Source organism: Rattus norvegicus, chromosome 1 (assembly GCF_036323735.1).
Source record: "Rattus norvegicus strain BN/NHsdMcwi chromosome 1, GRCr8, whole genome shotgun sequence".
Taxonomy (NCBI): Eukaryota; Metazoa; Chordata; class Mammalia; order Rodentia; family Muridae; genus Rattus; species Rattus norvegicus.
This window is the reverse complement of record NC_086019.1, coordinates 61,185,320-61,210,642: the sequence shown is the minus strand read 5'-3', so window position 1 is coordinate 61,210,642 and position 25,323 is coordinate 61,185,320. Positions and strand designations below refer to the sequence as shown.

General features: G+C 43.3%; 1 long non-coding RNA gene across 3 annotated transcripts; it reads right to left on the bottom strand.

Moving 5' to 3' along the window:
* On the bottom strand, window positions 1-20,268 carry LOC134485059 (uncharacterized). Of its 3 annotated transcripts, none has more exons than XR_010062939.1 (3): window positions 15,491-19,458; window positions 12,749-12,871; window positions 1-2,487 (listed from the first exon to the last, which is right to left on the bottom strand). It is a non-coding gene; the product is annotated as an uncharacterized LOC134485059 (long non-coding RNA). The 3 variants fall into 3 exon arrangements; XR_010062937.1 differs by having other exon boundaries at window positions 14,770-19,457; XR_010062938.1 differs by having other exon boundaries at window positions 12,749-20,268.
* Window positions 20,269-25,323: the final 5,055 nt, after the last annotated feature.

The following is a 25,323-nucleotide window of genomic DNA, read 5'->3' as shown; positions in this document are numbered from 1 at the left end:
TGCTGGGACAGTGGAAGTTCTGCTACAGGGGTTATCAAAGTGCATGCAAAGAAGAAGCAATGGTGCCAGCCAAACATGACCATGGCAAATATAATGAAGTTTTTCATCCACCCCAACATCATCTTGCTTCTCCAATTGAGTCTGAGACAATTCTAATAACTTATCGTGAAACTGGTTGAAATTTTAAAGCTTTACAAATACATCTGAAAGTCTTTCCACCGAGAGGAGGAAGGAGCCAAGGAAATATTTAGGCAAATATTAGCAGGCTTTATCTATGGCTATGGGCACTGTATAAGTTCACAGCGACCTTAAACCAGATTATATTTTGTTAGAGAAGAACAGAAAAGTCAAAAGCATCGACTTTGGCCTTCAACTCAAGACAAACCTGGGCAAATGCTGAACTGGCAGCATGGTGCTTACCCTATTGGTGCACCTGATCTCTTCCTAGGACAACTTTATGATGGTGCAAAAAAAAAAAAAACCAACAACATATGGATCTTAGGAGTAGGCTTATATTTCACTGTTGTATTTGACTCTGTTGTCATACAACAGTTCAGAAGACAGGTTGTAGCAGGTGTGTACCCTGCTCACTGTGGGGTGTCAGAGGAGGCAGCTTAGCCTCTTAATAAAAGTCAATCCGAACTATGGGCTGACAGTCACAGAGGTGATGATGTACCCCTGGTCAATGAAAACTGGAAGAGGTTCACAAATCCTTATGAAGAAGTGATCCCTCTCATGCCAGATACTCCAAAAGAGGAAGAAACGTAATATATTGAGGTTTGAGGTAAAATATTATAGATTCATTGCATCAAAAAGGTATAACCAGAACATGGCATCCTATTGCTTAATGTAACAGCAAGTTATACACAGGAATTGCTTCACAACACAGGCTCAGCAGCTTTGTCCAGTTACGGTCCCATTCTCTACCCTTGCTGATTTCCCTCTAGGACTAAATAGGAACAGAAGTGAACACAACATAGACACATTGTTCTCCTCATCTTCCAATGGCCTAGTGTCTCCCTATGATCATAAGGCTAGTCAAAGAGGAAGCAAAGAGCCATTGGGCATGCCCTTCTTTTCAGGACACTCCCGACAACACCCACAGTGAACAAAGCATACATACACACCAGAAGTGTCCTGTGTCTTCACTCAACCATTAGCCACACTTAGAAGAGCTGTAGCAACGAGAAAACAGAAGACAACCTACTTTCCTGCTGTCTCTCAGCAGAGAGCAGGACATTCCCCAGCTGGGGATTTCCCAGAGGCATTAAAGGATGAACCAATTACAATGGGGAAATTCACTGATGAAGTTGTGTGACTGCTTTCCTTCAAGAATAAAACCTTACAAGGGGGTGGAGGAAGAGTTTTCTCCCAGAAATGAGGCCAAGGGAGAATGTCCAGAGAACACGCAGATGGCAAAACCCACGTGCCTTTGTACTTTGTCCTTCCCAGTTTGCTCTGTGATCATTCTTCCTCTGGCTCTGTTTTCCTGTTCCCCATAATTCTTACCTTCTTATATCCTCTAAGTATTTTATGATTCTTCCCCCAACCCAAGCCTTCTCCCTCTTCTGGATTTCTTCTCTTCCCAGCAAGGACTCAATATGACTGCTGTGTATCCCACTCTAGAGCGTGGTGCAGCTGAATGCATCCATTCACCTGAAGTTTATCACACTCTAAAAACACCAGCTTCCACAAAGTGAGGTGGAGAGTGGTATGAGCTCATGAAATCTTCCATAGTTTAGTGGTCCGAGCACACACGGCATTTATCACAAGAGCTATAGAACAAATTCTTATGCTTTCAAAAGTAGCATCACATTTCATTCAGGCTCAAATCTAATAACCAGCAATGACTTTGAAAAATTGAAATTACAGTTGCTGCAACAGTGCAGATCCTGTGAAGAGGTAGGTCCTGCAACAGTGGAGACACTGAAATGGCGCCGGTTCTGTGACAGTGAAGGTCCTTTGAAAGTGGAGGCACTGAGATCGTGGAGGTCAATCTACCTACAGGGGAGCTGCTGCACAATTGAAGGTTCTGCTACAGTGGAGGTCCTGCAAAATTGGAATTGCTGATACAGGGGTATTCCTGTCACTGTAGAGATCCTGTGGCAGTGAAGTTGCAGAATCATGGGAGATCTTGCTTCAGTTGATGTCCTGAAACACTTTAGTTGCTACGGGTGGTGCTACGACAGTGGAATTCCTGGGATAGTGGAGGTTATAGGACAGTGGGTGTCCTGAGACAGTTGTAGTGCTCCTACAGTGGAAGTCCTGCAATAGTAGTGTTGCTTGGACAGTCCAGTTCTTGGACAAAGGAGGTCCTGTGACACTTGAGATGCTGAGACTCTTGAGCTCCTGAACAGTAGAAGTGCTGTGATAGTTGAAGTGCTGAGACACTTGTGGTCCTGTAACAGTGGAGTTGACACACAGACAGTGGACTTCCTGAGGTAGTGGTGGTGCTTAAACAGTGGAAGTCCTGTGACAGAGGAGGTCCTGCAATAGAGGAAGAACAATATATGCTGGCTGATGACCCAGAGCTTCCAGAAAATAGACCACCAACCAATATATATCAGAGGATGGCATTATTTGAAACCAATGGGATGGAAGGCCCTTGGTCCTGTGGAGATGTGATGCTCGAACGTAGGAGGAGGCTGGAGTGGTGGGTTTTGAAAAGTTGGGTGAGTTGAGGAGCAGCATCATAGTGGCACAATGGAGGGTGGAGGGAGAAGATGTAGGAGTGGGCATTTGTGGATTGGCACCTAGAACGTGGGACATCATTTGAGATGTTAATAACAGTGGAAATGATAAGGTTTACATTGTCTGACCCAAACCTAAGGGATACTACATGAGGAACACAAAAACCTACAGGTGCTCACCAACAATCAGATAAAATTTGGCCTTTGGCGGTATACTCCAAAGAAACTATTCCAAGATCACTGTTTTTTGTTTTTTCAAACAAAGTTTAAAACTCTTAAGTGTACTCTCAAATCTGCCCTAATTTGCATAAATCGGTCAAAACTGTTGGCTTTGTAAACACTTCTATCTTGTCCTAATAGTCACATGCTGGTCATCCCAACAACATGATACTTGTCAAGGTGGGAGTCAATCAACATGGGATCCTTGTTCCAACTCGGCATGCAGAGCCTCAGCTCACCTTCTCACACACACACACACACACACACACACACACACACACACACACACACACACACAGGAGAGAGAGAGACAGACAGACAGACAGACACACAGACACAGATTCACAAACACATGCACACACACACAGAGACACACACACCCATGAGAGAGTGATAGATCGAAAGTGAGGTAGAGAGAGAGAGACAGAGAGAGAGAGAGAGTTCTTATCATCTACTTTCTAATGCATATTGTGTGCTCTTTGAGTTGAGCACAGAGACTTGCACATGTAAACCAGTCTTGTACATCGAGGAACATTTTCTGATCAGTATTTTCTCTTCTTCATGCAGTTCTTAAATTATCTTTAAGAGAGTGTAGGGCATTGACCTACCATGAAATCTTGGACGTAAAGGTACATTTTAATACAAAGCTTACATATCAGTTACAGATGACTCTAGTAGGAAGTACATTAAGTTCAGAATCATTCAATCAGAGACCCTAAATGTATATACCCCATTCTAACTGCCTTCACTTAACCTCATGTTTGGACCACTGTTCCTAGCTGGAGATTCCTGTTTATCTCCCAGAATAAAAGGGAGGATCCATGCTTAAGTGGAACAGGAGATTCAAGGTGGGACTGTTGGGTGACATTACAGTGAACACCAGGGACTGCGCCACAGAGGCGGGTAGTGGCCCTTTCTTTCCTCCTGGGGAATCATTTTCTACATTGTCCTGAGAAGGGAAGGATCCTCTCATTCTAGCAGATATTCTGGATGACACAAGGAATGTGAATAGATTATGAGATCACTTTTACACATTTCTTTCTGAGGCAGAGACCCTTGAGACCCTTGGCTCAGGAATAACAGTTCCAGATAGCAAGGTGAGGTCAGTGTGGGCCCTGTGTTCACCTATGAATAGTTATTTATGTTAATCACCAAATCTTTCAAACTTACAGCATGTGAGAGAAAAGTGTCCCAGGAATCTCAGCTAAAACTAATCAGTGAGTTTTTAAGAACAAGAACAAGTAGGAAATTTAAATTCATGTGATTGCTACAAATAAAGCAAGACACTGTCACTAGATCACCTTTGTGTAAGGGACCTGACGGCATACACAACTTAAGATGTGAAGTGCTCAGCTAGCAAGCTTCGTGGCATGAACCCAAGACACAGTTTCTCTGTGTCTCATCACCTCTGAAGCATGGTCCACAAACAATGGCAACAAACCTTCTCTTCCTCAGAGTTCAAAGTTTCCTTTACTGTTAGTGATAGTTTCACAGTTAACTAACCTCTACTGGATAGACAGGTTTGACTAACCTTCTCTGAGCTTCTCCCAACCATGTACAGATGGTACATCCCTCTGCACATGAGGCCTTTTCCTCTCAGGCCTGCTGTTCTCCTTCCCAGATTAGAAACTGGATACCTTTCAAGCCTACATTCTTAAGTCATCTATCAACTTTGGGTACATGATAAGCACAACATGACATTGGGTGCCAAATAACACTTTCCTACCTGACAATGAATATGGTCCAGGGGTACCAAACATGGAAACTGGTCAGGTAAGGTCAGGTAACCCCCATGCTATCTCCATGTGGAAATGAAGATTGACACACCTTCCCAAGCACACTTTCTCAGCTGTCTCAGCCCACACCGCAGTCCTTTGCTGAGCTTCCTTACTCCCAGTGACTGATGAGAGTACATGAGAAGATGCCTGAATTCTGGAAAGCCCTGGGCCCTATGACCCACAGTAGCAGCAGCTTCTGATCACAGGTGATTTCAGGAACTGAAAATGCCTAATATTCCTGTGTTGATTTGAATATGCTCAGCCCAGGGAGTGGGACTATTTGCAGATGAGCCCTCATTGGATAGGTGTAGCCTTGATTGAGGAAGTGTGTCACTGTTGATGTGACCCTTATGTTTTTGTCCTAGCTGCATGAAAATCAGTTTTCTAGTAGCGGCCTTCAGATGATGATGTAGAACACCCAGCTCCTCCTGTACCATGTCTGCCTAGATGCTGCATGTTCCCACCTTGATGAAAATGAACCAAACTGCTGAAATTGTAAGCCAAACCCAAAGCAGTGTTCTTCTTATAGGCTTTGCATTGGTCATGGTGTCTGTTAATAGCAGGAAAACACTAAGTAAGTCACTTTCTACCACAGATTACGAGGTTAATTGAGTGATGTCATCACCTGAGGAGACATGGCCTCTTATTAAGGTTCTAATCTCCTAAGTAATTGCAGGCTCTCTTCTGTCCTAGGCATTGGTTATAATATTAAACTTCCCAGTATCTTCTTCTCTGTAAACTATACATTTTGCATTTCTATTTGCCCCATTTGCTCTTTTTCATTGAAGTCCTATAACCTCAGTATAACAGAGGCCATACTGGGCTCTCTTCAAATTTTCATTGAAGAAATTTGTTTATTACTTTTTAATTTAGCCTCAGGTAGGTTTTTATGATGTGGGCAGAAGGAAGCCACATTTTTGTAAAAGCATCATACTAATTATCCCAGACCAGTTACAAATATTATTGCCTTCTGAATCCCCTTGTCCTGGGCTTCCACATTCTGGATAGGTCTTGGCACTCCTGACTCCCAAGCTCCTGCCAGTATACCCCATTTAACTCTTCTTAGAGCACTGGGCCACTTCTAGTTCAAAGTTCTGAATTCTTGCATATTTTCCAAAACAAGTAACAAGCACAAAGTGGCATGGTCTGGTATCACACAGCAAGAATCCGCTCTATTACATCACCTTCTGCATTAGTTACCTTTGTATTTCTGTGACAGAAATGCCATGAGCACAGCAAGCTATAAAACATGTAGGCGATTAGTGATCCTATTTCACAGACCACCTGTTACCATAGGTTAAGTTCTATGACTACAGGGCACAGTGGAAGGAGCAGGAAGCAGAGGACTCACATCTGGAATCACAAGTACAAAGCAGAGAGTGTACAGGGAGTGGTGCAGAGCACTAAAACCTCAAAGCCCAGCCCCACTGGCATTCTTTCTCCAGCAAGGGCACACCTCCTGAATCTTCCCAAACAGGGTCAACAACTGGCAAAGGAGTACTCAAATGCCAGAGACAGTGGAGGATAGCTCATGCAAAATGTCATGGTGATTCAGGAATTCGAATCAGTAACAGAGAGAACCTTCACCCTGGGTCAATGCGTGTTGCTGCAAAGCCAGTGAGCTGCTCTCCCTTCTCTTGAACATGAGATGTGGATTAAGTAAAAATGTAAACAAGCATCTCCATGGAAAATCAACAGCGCTGTTAATCTGGTAATACTTATAGGATAAGTCCAGAGGTGCTAGATACTGAAATCACAGAAGAAGCCAACACAAACTCAAACCCTTTAGTCTATAGGAATAAATATACGACAGAAGCCAAAATGGGTAACGATATGGAGCAAACACTCACTCACTCAGCAGATAAAATTACACCTAGCCCTTACTATCAGACCTACTTCATAAACAGTGTACATTCTGCTGGTACATACTCAACAGAATCCTAAATGCTGCAATCAAACCAAATGGTTTCTTACTTTGTTGAGTATGACTTTAAAACACTAAAGTACTCTGAAGGAGGTGAATGGAATCTTCCCAGGGCCTGGGGAGGTCAGCTAAGGGAGTACAGAATAAGAAAGCAACACAACCCAATTTCCCCACCAGCAAGAAGAAACTGGCCTGATGTCAGTTGCCAATTCCTGAGGCTTTAAGAGAAGCCTACAGACTGGAAGGACTGAGGTAGGTGAGGTTAAAATACAGTTCCACTGAATGCTGGAAAGTGATGTGTGTGTGTGCGTGTGTGTGCGTGCGTGTGTGTGTGTGTGTTTGTGTGTGTGTGTGTGTTTGTGTGTGTGTGTTCCATGCATGTGTTTCTGTGTGAGTGTGGTTGGGTTGTTGCTGTTGTGTGCTTAATTTGAGACAGAGTGTCACCACAATCTGAAGCTGTCCTAAAATTCACCCTGTACACAAAGGTGGTTTGGACAGTAAGGAGACCTTCTCTCTCCTGAAAGGTGGGATTAATGATGTGTAGCACAAGCTATGTGTGAATGTAAATTTTAAAATCTGAAGATTTTATAAACCTCCTTTTTCTTACTTTAAAAATGCTGGTGATTACAGCAATACATGGTACACTGAGGACAGATCAGAATATACAGTGTGAGTTTTGAGATGGTTCAGAGGTGAAAGGAATAGCTGATGATCTGAGTTTAGTTCCAGAGGCACTGTTAATAATCAAACACAAATGTAGCCGACTTTTATCCTGTGTAAAAATCAGTCAGGGCATCCAGTCAGAGATTAAAGTATTTTTGGTGTTGTGATGCTACACAATCATAAGACTGATTCCTGTGGAACAGGCTAGTGAAGCAGACAGTAATCAACAGGACACGAGAAAACCTACAGAGCCGGAACTAGAGAGAAAGCTCAGGATTTCAGAGTACTGGCTGCCTTTGCAGAGGACCTTCACTTATTTTCAACACTTCCAAGTCAGCTCACAGGCATGTGCAACTCAAGATCTAGAATATCTTACCCTCTTTGGATTTTGTGGGCACTACATAATACACACAGTGCACATATACTCATGTACACACTTGTTGGATGACCATAATCCAACCACAGCAGGGACAGAGCTCGCCACCCTCAAGCTTGCCAATTTGAAGGAGGAAGCCTTCTTGTTAAAAGCACTGGAGAACAGCAGGCAAAAGGACACCTGACTCACACATTCCACCGGAGATCTTGAGATGGAAGCCACACATAACTCTGGCCTTCTCACTGAAGAGAGGTCATCTTTGGATTAGGAGCTTTCATCTGATCCTGTTTTCCTCTTGGATCCCATTACAGAAAAGCATTTGTGTTTGTCCAACTCTATACAGGTTCCCAACACCCTTGCTAGTCATGTCTGACAAATCCATATGGAAACCACTGTGTAACTGGAGTCCTAGTCTATAGCATCTCTCTCCTTCACGCTACCCTCCTTTTATAATGCAGATTTCATAGGAAATCATATTCTTTGTGTACTTACAAATCCCATGTTGTTTACATGTGGCTAATATTTCTTCCTCAGCATGCTTGCCTGGAGACAGGGCTGGATGCAGGTATTCTTTAGACAAGGCAAGATGTAGGTACCGTTGTAGCCATAGGACACCAGCATCAAAGCTGTAGTTCAGTGCATGCATGGCATGCATTCACAAAGAAGACTGGAGCCCCAAGGGCAGGTACATCCACAGGGTACTAGGGAGAGGGTCCTGATTGCTACTGTTGATGTTGCATTTCCTCTTTGTTCTGACTGTTTTAACTGGAATTGCCCCCTCAGAGCAAAATTCCTAAGATATCTGATAGCCACACACAGATGCACATGCAGGTAAAACACAAATGCATGTGAAATAAAAATAAATAATTTAAAACTGATGAGAGAGAGAGAGAGAGAGAGAGAGAGAGAGAGAGAGAGAGAGAGAGAGAGAGAGAATGGTGTTTATAAAAGAGAAACTTACCCTCAAAACCTGTTTACTGTCCTGAAACTTCTTTCTCATGGGCAGAGGAACATAGACATGAAATTCTTTCTCTCTATACTTCTCAGTGTGTGCTGGTGTACTCTAGATAACCGGTTATTTGGTGAAATGTTGAGGGGTTTAGAAAGATGAACATCATGTTGTAAGTCAATGGTCTTTAGTCCCTCGTGAGTTCCGTGATTTCAGCTGAGGTTCTCTTGCAATGGGTTCTGTATCCAGAGTTATAATCATGAGCTGTGGAACTTCATTTGTTACATGGATACAGGGGCCCCAGTATAGTCATCTGTTACTTCCCCAACCCATGAGCATGACCCAGGCCCAGTCACAAGTCAGAATTGGGTCCTCAGAGACGCCACTAGGAATGTATGTAGACAAAAGTAAGAAGTCTGGGGAGGGTAAGGAGGAAGAGTGTCAGGTTGAAGCCTGTTTCAAATTCAGAATAGCAGAGTATGTACTCAGTTAATGGCTTTCATATTTCCCTGGTCGGTGCAATATTAGGACTTGTTAGATTAGATCTTTGAGCCAGAGAGCTAACACCACTGAAGCCAAAACTTTATACAGACAGGCTATTAGGAGTGTCACCCATGTTTACTCTCTCTGCTTCCAGAAGAGGTGCAGACAAATATTTCCTCACTCATGGTGAGTACACCACAAAGGAAACCAGTGCATGCTCCTTACACCCCTGAGGACTTCCCAGGGTAGGGGTCCCCAACACACTGGGATCTGACAGTGAAATTGTCTGTGATTTGACCAGGGCACGAGGGACTACTTATATCACTTTTCCAGGGATGGCACTGCAGAGATCAGACAGTAGTTAAACTTGAAAGCTCATCACATTCAACTTCTCCCTGTGCTCCTAACACACCTGATCCCCACACCCTAAGAACTGGCAGCCCCTTTAAGCTGCTGCTGTACTTTCATACCCTGCCTCCCGGGACTCTGGACTCTTCCTCCTGATGCTCTGCTCCCAACTGCCTTGCACCCAGCATTTTACTCCTTTATTTTTATTTCTTGTTCCCAAATCGTGAATGTGTTCTGAGTGGGTCAGCTATGGGTAGGATCACGAAATATGTGACTACACACACGCACGCACACACACACACACACACACACACACACACACACACACACACACACACACACGTACCAATTTAAGACAAGGCAGACTGTTTATCTGCAGGGGATCCAATGCCGTCAAGAACTGGGACCCTGAAAAAAGAGCACTACACTTCAAAACAAAAATCCAAGGAAAATAAACAACTGGAGTGTCAGTGGAGGTTGTGTAAGAAGAGTGTCAGAAGAGCCTGTGAGAAGGTGAAGGGCACACTGAACACCCAGCCAAACTGGAAACGTCTGAACCTGAACTGTTCAGCATGCACCCTGCACTGTGGCATGCTGTGGGGGTGTCTGAGAAACCATATCTCATCACCTGAGTTTGCACGTATTTAGACCAAGTCTTTGGGTGTTGGAGGTGACTACTATATCTATAGATTGGTTAAAATTAATTTGGATGAATTCATCATGCATAAACAGTACAACAAAGTTGTCCAGACCCAACTGTTGGATGTATCATTAATGGATTATTCCTTAAATACTTCTGAGCACGAGGATGAAAAATTTAGGATTAATATATGTTCCACTAGTGGATGACTCATTAAATGTGCACCACACTGGAGGGGACCAACCATCAAAGGATAGCTACCGTTCTTTTAATCTTTTGCAACTGCAGTAGCCCATGCAAAGCAAACACTCACATGTGTCTCATCAGTCAATCAGTCTACAGGACAGAGATTACCTATGCCAATCTCAGGGACAGAACAGCATTTTCTGTTTCCAATTCAACTACCTTTTTTTCTTTAACCTGCAGCCAGGATCCAAAAAAAAAAATGATTCAAAACAGCATATACCTGCCCACACTGAAACACCATTAATGAACAGAGAACAAGAAATGGTAGAAACAGTCTCAGCAAGGAGAAAGTCAAGAGTCAGGTTGTGAAGACTCCTTCACATACTGCAGAGACAAGACAAGTCAGCCTCAGCAAGGCCTGGCCGGCTACCCACACACACCCCATGGCTCTGAGCCCATCAGCTCCAGACCTGAGGACTACCAGGAATGCAAGCTTGATACTCGAGACTCTTTTATCTTTCGGTCAGTAAGGTGCCGTGGAAAGTACCTGGGAAGCAGGGTAGCAGGGTTTACAGAGAAAGTCATAGAAACATTTCAGCCTTAAAAATCAAAATCTCATCCCTTCAAAGCCAGGTGTGTGTGAGTGTGTGTGTGTGTGTGTGTGTGTGTGTGTGTGTGTGTGTGTGTGTGTGTGTGTAGGTGCTCATAAGACGTAGGTAGTCTTGGAAAATCAAGGAGAGGAAGGATTTATTGAGAAGCTGAGATGGTGGTCAATGAAGGGTGGATATTGGAAGGAAGCTAGAGCATGGTGGGATTTTAATAGCCAAAGAAGTGAAATTCGTATTTAATTCCCTTTGACAACTGGTCCAGGTGCAGTGTTCCTGGTGGTGGCTCAGTGCTCCAGCTGTGGATTCAGGGAACTCAGAACATCATACTGAAAATAATCTAGCAGACTACAGAGTCAAATTCCTGCTGGTGCTCCAGTCCCATCAGAGAATAAATTAAGTCCCTCCTCCTATGGATCCTCTCATTTTTGTCATTCTCTCCTGCAGGAGATTCAGTCCTTCCTCTGAGGGGGCTACTCATACCTGCAGGAGATTCAGACCCTCTTGAAGGGAATTCTGTCTCCAGATTGGGATGCAGACCCTCCTGTTAGAGAATTAACTCTCTAAATCTTCTCACAGAGTATGTGTGACTACATGGAGACAGCATTATCTGTACTTCTAAACTCTGATTGGTAAAGAGAACCTACGATATGAGTTTGAAAACCTCTGAGTTATATACTGAGTAATGAAAACCTACAAGTTATATACTGTTGATTTCTAAATGTATTCAGTTGATTATGAATTATTCTGCAATTTTTTGATGAAATTTACTTACTTCCTAGATTTCAAACAAAAATAGAAGCTATAGTTAAAAGTTTAGTGTGTGTTTGGCCAAATTATTTACAAAATATTTTTGGTTTTTCTAAAAGTTGGTGTACGACATAGAAATTTTCCCCTATTTTGTTTTGTTTACTGCTAGGATATAGAAATGCTTTATTTCTGCTGACAGAGCTTATATTCATTGGTCTTGTATAACTCACTGTTCAGTGCTAAACTTTAGCAGATTCCTTAGGGTCTCTGCCATTTATAACAGGATTCCTTCTACAAGTCTACTGCCTTGTTCTTCCTTTCTGATGAGATGCCTTTTGTTCAGTTTTCCCCCGTAAATGACAGAGCTATACTGTGAGAACAATGATGGACAGCAGTGCCAGAAAGACCTGGGACACATTTACAAAGTCTGGTCCAATTAGAATGGGGCATGGTGAGATAGTTCTGTCAGGTTTGCTCTGACACTATGAGTCTCTCTTCACTACCTTCACTTGGACAAGTTGTAACCCAATTAATATGGTGAAGGATGAAGTCCCTGACACTTAGTAGGTGACAATGCCTTCCACGTGATCCATTCAAGGAAACCTGAAAGGTGGGCTCTCTTGTAATGACATTGCTGTCTTTATGAAAGGGACCCTAAAGTCACAGACACTTGAAGGGTGCAGAGAGAGACCACAGGGCACCAAGAGGAACCAGCTACCTACAAACGGAGGAGAACTGGAGCCAACTCTTGGACCCCAGTCCTCCAAACGGAAGCCAACAGAAACCTCTGCTCAGTTCTGCCTGCAGCCCACAAACACTAGAGTGTGCATTCTTGGTGTGCTCCAGAGCCTGAAAGTCGCTGCTCTAACCCCAGCTCTGTCGTGGGGTGGATGGAAGTCTTGTCTATCTTGGGGTGGTTGGAAGTCTATCTCTCAAGGTGAGGTAAAGTGGTCCTGAGTTAGGTGCCAAGGTCCAGTCCCAGGGGGAAGCTTCCCGATAGCTAAGCTTGAGCTTGAAGCAGGCAGAGCTGTGCTCTCCTTAAGGAATGTAGCACTAGTTGCCAGAATAGAGGTTTCTTCTTTCAATGTACACTTAGGAAAATTTGCAAAGATCCAAAATGCTGGCTGTGGTTCTCACCAGTTTCCTTGGAGTATGCCCACAGAGTTCCTTGTCTGCTCCTGGGAATCCAAGCCTTGTCCTCGAAGGGGCTGCTCATGCACTCATCTGACTCCTTTGGCCAGGAAGCACACCTGCTAAAAACTGAATTTTAAGAGGCAGATAAGATCAGAGAAAGGACTAAAAGAGCTCGAAGGGGCTCGAGACCCCATATGAACAACAATGCCAAGCAACCAGAGCTTCCAGGGACTAAGCCACTTCCCAAAGACTATACATGGACTGACCCTGGGCTCCAACCTAATAGGTAGCAATGAATAGCCTAGTAAGAGCACCAGTGGAAAGGGAAGCCCTTGGTCCTGCCAAGACTAAACCCCCCAGTGAATGTGATTGTTGTGGGGAGGGTGGTAATGGTGGAGGATGGGGAGGGGAACACCCATAGATAAGGGGAGTGGGAGGGCTTGGGGGGATGTTGGCTTGGAAACCGGGAAAGGGAATAACAATCGAAATGTAAATAAGAAATACTCAAGTTAATAAAAAAAAAAAGACATAGAGACAGGAGGAACTGCATCCTGACCTTTTGTGTAGGAAGTTTGGCTTGGACTGATCAAGTATCAGAAGGACCATGAATTCCCTATGGCCAAATTAGCTAGGGCTAAGTTTATACCAAGAGAGCTCCTTGAAATACCTGATCTGCAGTTTGTGCTCCCTTCTACAAGCAACTACTCAATTGAATATAAGTGACTACATCCAGGTTACTTAGTTGGCTGCTAAGTGTAAATCTACTTTTACCTGTATTTAAACATACGGTTCATATCCCCATTAAATGGAAAAGCCCCAGTGGTATTAGTTTTAAAGGTGCTCACATAATAAGTTTTTGCCAAGAAATTTTCAGTAATTTATGTAGAAATCTATATGGAGAATGCAGTATAGTACAGTCAAATCACAGGCTTTATAATCCTATATTTAAAGTTTGATATGATTACAAATATTAAAGCAGGACTATTTTAAATAGTCTAATATATTTAATTTAGAATTAATCTGTTTTCCCATGCACCAATCAGCCATAATGTAGGTTAGCTTGTTTCCTAAGTCATGTGTTTTAAGAGGCGTATCAGTCTACCAGCTAAATTTGAATCACCTTTTACAGGATTGTATTATTTAGGTACCAGGAATATTAAAGAAGATGAAAAGAATAGGAAAGTTAAAATGATTTAGTAAGCATTAAGATTTATGGATGCATAACAGCTTAAATCTTGATGAGATATGTGTAAGAAAACTAGTAGGGGGAGCATAAGTAAAGGAATGATCCTATCAGTGCCTCTAAACCATAAAATGCATTCCTACAGTTATCTGAACTCCATTGACTACGGAAGTCAAGGTAAAACACACACACACACACACAAACAAAAGAGGCAGATCAGATCATCTTTCTGATTATGTTCACAACATAGACTTCTTTGTTTATTTGTCTGTTTTTGTTTTTTAATTTTTTATTAGATACATTTCTTTACTTACACTTCAAATGTCATTCCCCTTCCCGGTTTCCTGTTCATAAATCTTAGGTGGGGCTGCTGTAAGGTTCAGATTCTCTGCTTGGGAGCCATTACCACACATGATGTTTATATTTTTGTTCACTTTTATCAATCTATTTTTCTGCGGTGTGCTCTAAGAGGGCAACGAGTACAGTTACATAATTATTGGTATTAACAGCTGTACTCCCAAATCCTGCTCAGTATGGAGTCTGCTGATGTTCAGCATAAGGAGGTGCCAAGTCAGGGAACCTTCATGTGCTGATGCAGCAAATGAGAGTCCAGAGAAGCCCCAAGCGGGAGATGGAGGAAGGAGCCATAAGGACAGTTGGGAGAAAACGGGTCAACTTCCCTAAGATTCGGAAAAGAAGCAGTTGGTCTCCATCCCGAGGGAACTCAAGCTAAGACTCACAAAATAGTGCTACTAAGCCAACCCAAATTCTCTTATTTTCCCCACATCCCTGAGAGCAGAAAGGAGTGGTTTCAAACTCCATGGGCTCCCCTCATACTCACTGGAATTGGATGGTGAAACTGCCATAACCTCTGTTCTGAAAAATCCCCTCAGGAACTAATGAAGGGCGTGGCTAAGTCCGAGAGAGGAGGGCCGGGTATCGTTCATTGGCCACTCATGCGCGCGCATGAGCTCTATGCCCATACACTGAAGTTTTCCAGGCTACCTTTCAATATCCTTCGCATTTACAGTGCTTGTAAAATACAAATCAATTTACTGTGGCATTGAATACCCATCTCACCTAGAGGCATCACTTTCCCAGCCCACTGGCGATCCTGCCCCCTGAGACTTGTAATGGAGGAGGCCCTTCCCCTTCCACTCTACCATCTCAGGAGAGTCTACCACACAGACAATGTCTTATAGGGTCCTTCAATCAGGCCCCGCAGGTTCTGTGTTCATTTCTCACACTTTAACATTTATCCACACCTGTGGTCTGCTGATGTCTCCTGATCCCCCATCCTGTTCTGTATGTGACTGCCTGGGATCACAGGGCGAGTAGGGGCAGTACTATCTACATACTGTTTAAAACGTTTAGGCAATCTCAAGACTGGCACTTACCTCCCAGCGCTGTGAGTGAACAGGTTGAAAAAAATTCTTATACAAACAAAATCACCTGACACTTTAGGAGATGAAATTTCTTCTGCCAAGTCAATCAAGCACCCTATTCTGCTTAATTGTATAATAAATTCATGAGTATAACTGTTTCTGAAATCACTTTATTACCTGGGAATGGGCAAAGGAAGACTCATGTAGGATTTGGCAGAAAATGAAGTGGTACAGAGACCAGGGGCCACAGTAGGCCTGAGCCACAAATCCCACACAGGACAGGGAGCACAAGAAGACATGGTCCTGGGTCAGCACCAAATCTAGTTTCTAAGGGATGTCTCTACAGATTAAAAAAAATAAATTAAAATATAGAAATACAAACACTAATTCCAACATATAAGTTCTGTTCTTCCAAAAAAGTTCCCCACAAGCTTTTTAAACCCTCAAACATGCTTCCCCTTTCTTAAAGTTCCTTTGCATTATTTATAGGACACTGCTGAGTGTCATAGGCTACAGGTAACAGTACTCAAAGTCATTCCCTGTTCATCTGAACTTTACATCCTTTGACCAGCAACTTCCCAACTCCATCATTACATTTCACCCAAACCCTGAGATTTGGACACTGTCCTGCTCCCCGTGCTAAAGCACAGTAGTCATGAGGGTGAGGGGACACAACATCCCACTGACCCTTCAGCCTGCTGGAACGGATCAGTGTATCCTGTGCCATGATAATAAAACATACCTTCCTTCCATCAGTACTGAGCAGCCACTTACATTTGAAACGTGAATGACCAGAAGACCTTTAAGGCAATGGGCTTATCAGTGTGTAGTTTGGGGAGTCCAGGCCTTAGGAAAACATTTCCCAACAGTAGTGTATGCTATTCAATGTGCTCTTGCAACACTTATTCACATCTGACCTCACTGTCCAGGGATGGCCAAGTCTACTTCACTACAGGTCTCACAAACACACATGCAGTGTTTTCAGATGCTTGCAGGTTCTTGAGTGCATCTGTCTTCCCATGCACTAGGGACAGCAGGTACCTGCTCTTCTTTGGGAGGTATCAAAGGCTTCTTTTTATGCTATCAAAGGCTCCCTATGTGCTGCAGACACAAGGAGAATGCACTTCCTGGGCAAGACAAGTGTGCAAATCCTTCATCAGCTCTCTGGGACATTCTATTCTCTTACAGAGGAAAAAACAAAGACATGCTTTCAAGTAGGAAACTTGATAAACGTAAAAAATACTAATGGTTGTATTTCAACAATTGATCGTACAGCTCTTATTAAAAAGAATTTTTGGGTTTCAAATGCTTCCGTTTTATTTAAAATTGTGATTATTTCCCTGATGCACAGATTTCTATGGAACAGAAAGTTCTTCTGAAACCATATTAGAGATTCTGAAAAAGAAAATGTGTTGAAATCATAAAGTCACCTTTCACACAAAATAAGCAAACAGGCCTTTCTCCCATAGCTCAACTGAGGAGTGAGGATGCAAAATTCAGGAATTAAAATTAAATAAATCTGTTACGCTGAGAAAGAGATGCAGACTCAACTGACACAAGTGTTCTTATAGCACTTAAGTCACAGGGGGCACAGCAACACGCTTCTTCCTTTCCTTACAGAGTTTATAAATCTCTTTACTAAATTTACAACTTCTGAGATAGCTGTGTTTGACAGCCACCCATGAGCTCCCATTTATCTCGGACGTCTTTGCTCCTGCTTGCAAGAATGCTGTGTAATGCTGTGAGAGCTCTACAGCCTTTGGAACCACTGAAGTATTAGTTAACTCTAATAGAACTGTCACCTTTGCTTTCCACTAATGATTAGTATTCTAGTGATTTGAATTGATAAAAATAAAATCCCTAGCATCAAATCTGAAACCTTTCTCTAGAATTTTGGAAATTAAATTATGAATTAGATATTCAATCTCAAACATTTACATTGGATCAGGAGGCTCACATTTTAGATGAATGATGTGTTGTGCGCCTTACATTAACAACTCCTTGCAGCCAACTCATGCAAATTAAAGAACGTACAGGCAACATTTCACCTGCCCTAAGAGACCTGTCTCCTGCATACAGGGGATGAGTAAACACAAAGAGCTTTTACAGCACTTCTTTTTGCATTCAAATTTCAAAATAAAAAGCAAAATATCACTTCAATACAGTAAGACTAACCAATCAGCTTTAAAGTAACCAATTAGTCATACCTTTCCTGAGAAAGTCCAACCAGACTAAATCCATCCACAATGAGGAGTTGGTCATGGGCACCTAGTTGTCCAACATGAGCCACCAGAAGGATGCAGGTGTAGGGAGAAAAGAAAAAAGGCAGCGTCAATGCACAGCAGCATTCCTCACAGCACACTGTCAGTGCACAGCAGCATTCCTCACAGCACACAGTCAGTGCACAGCAGCATTCCTCACACCACACAGTCAGTGCACAGCAGCATTTCTCACACCACACAGTCAGTGCACAGCAGCATTCCTCACACCCTTGCTGATTTCCCTCTAGGACTAAATAGGAATAGAAGTGAACACAACTTAGACACATTGCTCTCCTCATCTTCCAATGGCCTAGTGTCTCCCTATGATCATAAGGCTAGTCAAAGAGGAAGCAGAAGTGCCATTGGGCATGCCCTTCTTTTCAGGACACTCCCAACAACACCCACAGTGAACAAAGCATACATACACACCAGAAGTATCCTGTGTCTTCACTCAACAATCAGCCATACTTAGAAGAGCTGTAGCAACGAGAAAACAGAGGACGACCTACTTTCCTGCTGTCTCTCAGCAGAGAGCAGGACATTCCCCAGCTCGGGATTTCCCAGAGGCATTAAAGGATGAACCAATTCCAATGGGGAAATTCACTGATGAAGTTGTGTTGCTGCTTTCCTTCAAGAATGAAACCTTACAAGGGGGTGGGGGAAGAGTTTTCTCCCAGAAATGTGGCCCAGGGAGATTGTCCAGAGAACACGCAGATGGCAAAACCCAAGTGCCTTTGTACTTTGTCCTTCCCAGTTTGCTCTGTGCTCATTCTTCCTTTGGCTCTGTTTTCCAGTTCCCCATAATTCTTACCTTCTAATATCCTCTAAGTATTTTATGATTCTTCCCCCAACCCAAGCCTTCTCCCTCTTCTGGATTTCTTCTCTTCCCAGCAAGGACTCAATATGACTGCTGTGTAGCCCACTCTAGAGCGTGGTGCAGCTGAATGCATCCATTCACCTGAAGTTTATCACACTCTAAAAACACCAGCTTCCACAAAGTGAGGTGGAGAGTGGTATGAGCTGAAGAAGTCTTCCATACTTTACTGGTCCTAGCACACACGGCATTTATCACAAGAGGTATAGAACAAATTCTTAAGCTTTCAAAAGTAACATCTCATTTCATTCAGCCTGAAATCTAATAACCAGCAATGACTTTGAAAAATTGAAATTACAGTTGCTGCAACAGTGCAGATCCTGTGAAGAGGTAGGTCCTGCGACAGTGGAGGCACTGAAATAGCGCCGGTTCTGTGACAGTGAAGGTCCTTTGAAAGTGGAGGCACTGAGATCGTGGAGGTCAATCTACATACAGGGGAGCTGCTGCACAATTGAGGTTCTGCTACAGTGGAGGTCCTGCAAAATTGGAATTGCTGATACAGGGGTATTCCTGTCACTGTAGAGATCCTGGGGCAGTGAAGTTGCAGAATCATGGGAGATCTTGCTTCAGTTGATGTCCTGAAACACTTTAGTTGCTACGGGTGGTGCTATGACAGTGGAATTCCTGGGATAGTGGAGGTTATAGGACAGTGGGTGTCCTGAGACAGTTGTAGTGCTCCTACAGTGGAAATCCTGTGACAGTGGAGGTCCCGCAATAGCAGTATTGCTTGGACAGTCCAGTTCTTGGGCAAAGGAGGTCCTGTGACACTTGAGATGCTGAGACTCTTGAGCTCCTGAACAGTAGAAGTGCTGTGATAGTTGAAGTGCTGAGACACTTGTGGTCCTGTAACAGTGGAGTTGACACACAGACAGTGGACTTCCTGAGGTAGTGGTGGTGCTTAAACAGTGGATGTCCTGTGACAGAGGAGGTCCTGCAATAGAGGAAGAACAATATATGCTGGCTGATGACCCAGAGCTTCCAGAAAATAGACCACCAATCAATATACATCAGAGGATGACATTATTTGAAACCAATGGAATGGAAGGCCCTTGGTCCTGTGGAGATGTGATGCTCGAACATAGGAGGAGGCTGGAGTGGTGGGTTTCGAAAAGTTGGGTGAGTTTAGGAGCAGCATCATAGTGGCAAAATGGAGGGAGGAGGGAGAAGATGTAGGAGTGGGCATTTGTGGATTGGCACCTAGGACGTGGGACATCATTTGAGATGTTAACAACAGTGGAAATGATAAGGTTTACATTGTCTGACCCAAACCTAAGGGATACTACATAAGGAACACAAAAACCCACAGGTGCTCACCAACAATCAGTTAAAATTTGGCCTTATGCGCTCTACTCCAAAGAAACTATTCCAAGAACACTGTTTTTTGTTTTTTCAAACAAAGTTTAAAACTCTTAAGTGTACTCTCAAATCTGCCCTAATTCGCATAAATTGGTCAAAACTGTTGGCTTTGTAAATACTTCTATCTTGTCCCAATAGTCACATGCTGGTCATCCCAACAACATGATACTTGTCAAGGTGGGAGTCAATCAACATGGGATTCTAGTTCCAACTGGGTCATGCAGACCCTGAGCTCACCTTCAGTTTCTCACACACACATACACACACACACACACACACATACACACACACACACAGACACAGAAACACACACACATGCACACACACACACACTCACAGACACGGACACAACCACCCATGAGAGGGGGAGAGGTAGAAACAGAGTGAGTGAGAGAGAGAGAGAGAGAGAGAGAGAGAGAGAGAGAGAGAGAGAGAGAAGAGAGTGCTTATCATCTATTTTCTAAGGCATATTGTGTGCTCTTCACGTTGAGCACAGAGACTTGCACATGTAAACCAGTCATGTACACCTAGGAACATTTTCTGTTCTGTATATTCTCTTTTCTATCCAGTTTTTAGGATATCTTTAAAAGCAAGTAGGGCATTGTCCTACCATGAAATCTTGGACCTAAAGGTACATTTTAATACAAAGCTTACATGTCACTTACAGATGACTCTAGTAGGAAGTACATTAAGTTCAGAATCATTCAATCAGAAACCCTTAGTGTGTATACATCATTCTCACTGCCTTCACTTAACCTCATGTTTAGACCACTGTTCCTAGCTGGAGATTCCTATTTATCTCCCAGAATAAAAGGGAGTCTCCGTGCTCAAGTGGAACAGCAGATTCAAGGTGGGACTGTTGGGGGACATTACAGTGAACATCAGGGACTGTCCCACGGAGGGAGGACATGGCCCTTTCTTTCCTCCTGGGGAAGCAGTATCTACATTGTCCTGAGCAGGGAAGGATCCTCTCATTCGAGCAGATATTCTGGATGACACAAGGAATGTGAATAGATTATGAGATCACTTTTCCACATTTCTTTCTGAGGCAGAGACCCTTGAGACCCTTGGCTCAGGAGTAACTGTTCCAGATAGCAAGGTGAGGTCAGTGTGGGTCCTGTGTTGACCTATGAATAGTTATTTATGTTAATCACCAAATCTTTAAAACTTACAGCATGTGAGAGAAAACTCTCCCAGGAGTCTCAGCTAAAAGTAATCAGTGAGTTTTTAAGAACAAGAACAAGTAGGAAATTTAAATTCATGTATTGCTACAAACAAAGCAAGAAACTGTCACTAGATCACCTTTGTGTAAGGGCCCTGACGACCTACACAACTTAAGATGTGAAGTGCTCAGCTAGCATGCTTCCTGGCATGAACCCAAGACACAGCTTCTCTGTGTCTCATCACCTCTGAAGCATGGTCCACAAACAATGGCAACAAACCTTCTCTTCCTCAGAGTTCAAAGTTACCTTTATTGTTAGTGATAGTTTCCACAGTTAACTAACCTCTACTGGATAGACAGCTTTGACTAACCTTCTCTGAGCTTCTCCCAACCATGTACAGATGGTACATCCCTCTGCACATGAGGCCTGTTCCTCTCAGGCCTGCTGTTCTCCTTCCCAGTTTAGAAACTGGATACCTTTCAAGCCTACATTCTTAAGTCATCTATCAACTTTGGGTACATGATAAGCACAGCATGACATTGGGTGCCAAATAACACTTTCCTACCTGACAATGAATATGATCCAGGGGTACCAAACATGGAAACTGGTCAGGTAAGGTCAGGTAACCCCCATGCTATCTCCATGTGGAGATGAAGATTGACACACCTTCCCAAGCAGACTTTCTCAGCTGTCTCAGCCCACACAGTAGTCCTTTGCTGAGCTACCTTACTCCAAGTGACTGATGAGAGTACATGAGAAGATGCCTGATTTCTGGAAAGCGCTGGGCCCCATGACCCACAGTAGCAGCAGCTTCTGATCACAGGTGATTTCAGGAACTGAAAATGCCTAATGTTCCTGTGTTGATTTGAATATGCTCAGCCCAGGGAGTGGGAATATTTCCAGATGAGCCCTCATTGGATAGGTGTAGCCTTGATTGAGGAAGTGTGTCACTGTAGATGTTCCTTGTCCTAGCTGCATGAAAATCAGTTTTCTAGTAGCGGCCTTCAGATGATGATGTAGAACACCCAGCTCCTCCTGTACCATGTCTGCCTAGATGCTGCCATGCTCCCACCTTGATGATAATGAACCAAACTGCTGAACTTGTAAGCCAAACCCAAATCAGTGTTCTTCTTATAAGATTTGCATTGGTCATGGTGTCTGTTAATAGCAGGAAAACCCTAAGTAAGTCACTTTCTACCACAGATTACGAGGTTAATTGAGTGATGTCATCACCTGAGGGGACATGGCCTCTTATTAAGGTTCTAATGTCCTAAGTAATTGCAGGCTCTCTTCTGGCCTAGGCATTGGCTATAAGATTAATCTTCCCAGTTTCTTCTTCTCTGTAAACTATACATTTTGCATTTCTATTTGCCCCATTTGCTCTTTTTCATTGAAGTCCTATAACCTCAGTATAACAGAGGCCATACTGGGCTCTCTTCAAATTTTCATCGAAGAAATTTGTTTATTACTTTTTAATTTAGCCTCAGGTAGGTTTTTAGGATGTGGGCTGAAGGAAGCCACATTTTTGTAAAAGCATCATACAAATTATCCCAGGCTAGTTACAAATATTATTGCCTTCTGAATCCACTTGTCCTGGGCTTCCACATTCTGGATAGGTCTTGGCACTCCTGACTCCCAAGCTCCTGCCAGTATACCCCATTAAACTCTTCTTAGAGCACTGGGCCACTTCTAGTTCAAAGTTCTGAATTCTTGCATATTTTCCAAAACAAGTAACAAGCACAAACTGGCATGTTCAGGTATCACAGAGCAAGAGTCCGCCCTATTACATCCCCTTCTGCATTAGTTACCTTTGTATTTCTGTGACAGAAATGCCATGAGCACAGCAAAATATAAAACATGTAGGCGATTAGTGATCCTATTTCACAGACCACCTGTTACCATAGGTTAAGTTCTATGGCGACAGGGCACAGTGGAAGGAGCAGGAAGCAGAGGACTCACATCTGGAATCACAAGTACAAAGCAGAGAGTGCACAGGGAGTGGTGCAGAGCACTAAAACCTCAAAGCCCAGCCCCACTGGCATTCTTTCTCCAGCAAGGGCACACCTCCTGAGTTTTCCCAAACAGAGTCACGAACTGGGAAAGGAGTACTCAAATGCCCGAGACAGTGGAGGATAGCTCATGCAAAATGTCATGATGATTCAGGAATTCGAATCAGTAACAGAGAGAACCTTCACTCTGGGTCAATGTGTGTTGCTGCAAAGCCAGCAAGCTGCTCTCCCTCCTCTTGAACATAAGATGTGGATTAAGTAAAAATGTAAACAAGCATCTCCATGGAAAATCAACAGCCCTGTTAATCTGGTCATACTTATAGGATAAGTCCAGAGGTGCTAGATACTGAAATCAGAGAAGAAGCCAACACAAACTCAAACCGTTTAGTCTATAGGAATAAAAATACCACAGAAGCCAAAATTGGTAACGATATGGAGCAAACGCTCACTCACTCAGCAGATAAAATTACACCTAGCCCTTACTCACAGACCTACTTCATAAACAGTGTACATTCTGCTGGTACCTACTCAACACAATCCTAAATGCTGCAATCAAACCAAATGGTTTCTTACTTTGTTGAGTATGACTTAAAAACACTGAAGTACTCTGAAGGAGGTTAATGGAAACTTCTCAGGGCCTGGGGAAGTTGGCTGAGGGAGTACAGATTAACAAAGCAACACAACCCAATTTCCCCACCAGCAAGCAGAAACCGGCCTGATGTCAGTTGCCAATTCCTGAGGCTTTAAGAGAAGCCTACAGACTGGAAGGACTGAGGTAGGTGAGATTAAAGTACAGTTACACTGAATGCTCACTTGAGGAATGGGTAGGGTAGCAACTAGAAAGTGCTCTGTGTGTGTGTGTGTGTGTGTGTGTGTGTGTGTGTGTGTGTGTGTGTGTTCCATGCATGTGTTTCTGTGTGAGTGTGGTTGGGTTGTTGCTGTTGTGTGCTTAATTTGAGACAGAGTGTTACCACAAACTGAAGCTGTCCTAAAACTCACCCTGTGCACAAGGGTGGTTTGGACAGTAAAGAGACCTTCTCTCTCATGAAAGGGGGATTAATGATGTGTAGCACAAGCTATGTGTGAATGTAAATTTCAAAATCTGAAGATTTCATAAATCTCCTTTGGCTTGCTTTAACAATGCTGGTGATTATAGCAATACATGGTACACTGAGGACAGAACAGAATATATAGTGTGTGCTTTTGAGATGGTTCAGAGGTGAAAGGAATAGCTGATGATCTGAGTTTAGTTCCAGAGGCACTGTTAATAATCAAACACAAATGTAGCCGACTTTTATCCTGTGTAGAAATCAGTCAGGGCATCCAGTCATCTAAAGTCTGGAAGCTGGGGAAGGGAACATGGAAAATGAATATCCTAGTAAGAGCACCATTGGAAGGGGAAGCCCTGGGTCCTGCTAAGACTGAACCCCCAGTGAACTAGATTGTTGGGAGGAGGGCGACAAGGGGGGGAGCATGGGGAGGAGGGAAGGGGACGTTTGCACGGAAACTGGGAAAGGGAATACTGGAAATGTATATAAAAATACTCAAGTTAATATATATATATATATATATATATATATATATATATATATATATATATATATACACACACACACACACACACACTGAGGTCAACCCTAGATAGGGCATAGAGCAATCCACCCATCATGGGATTCAACGGGGAGTTTTATGAAAGAGCTATTTCCCAGGAGCACACCTGTGTGTCAAGGCCTCCCTTCCAGCTTGGCCTTTGGAATCTCCAGTGCTAAACACTGTCTCTTCCTTTGCAGAAGTGAAACATAATAAAAATTCACACTTCACAGTACAGTGAATAGCAGTAATCGCGAAAGGTGTAAATAGAACCGATGAGTACCAGAGTATGTGGATTGATGTTATATGAAATGTGTTTGGGTGCAGTGCAGTATCCTCTTCCATGTTCCTACATACTGAGCAACGACCCTGTACAATTTCTCTCTAGACAGAACCATCTGGAATTCACTCACTGAGGGACTTATGCCCTGGAGTGGCAGCTACAGGTAGGACTTGTGCAACCATGTCACGAAGCGAAGAGAAAGAGATGCATGGATTAAATGGAGAGAAGCAGATTGGAATGGTTGAGAGGCTAACCTGCCAACAACTCCAAACCCCCAGCAGGATGACAATGGAGAACAGCGAGCAGTTTCCCAGCCAGCCTCACTCTCCATAGCCAGACTTCTTCCAGTCCTTCCATTTTCCCAAGGAAAGAAAAGTTCAAAAAGCAGGGACAGGGAAAGAAAAACTGCTCTACTCCCAGGAGCCAAGGGCAAACCCCCTGGCACCTCCCTGTCTGAGCCCATAAGCAGAGACA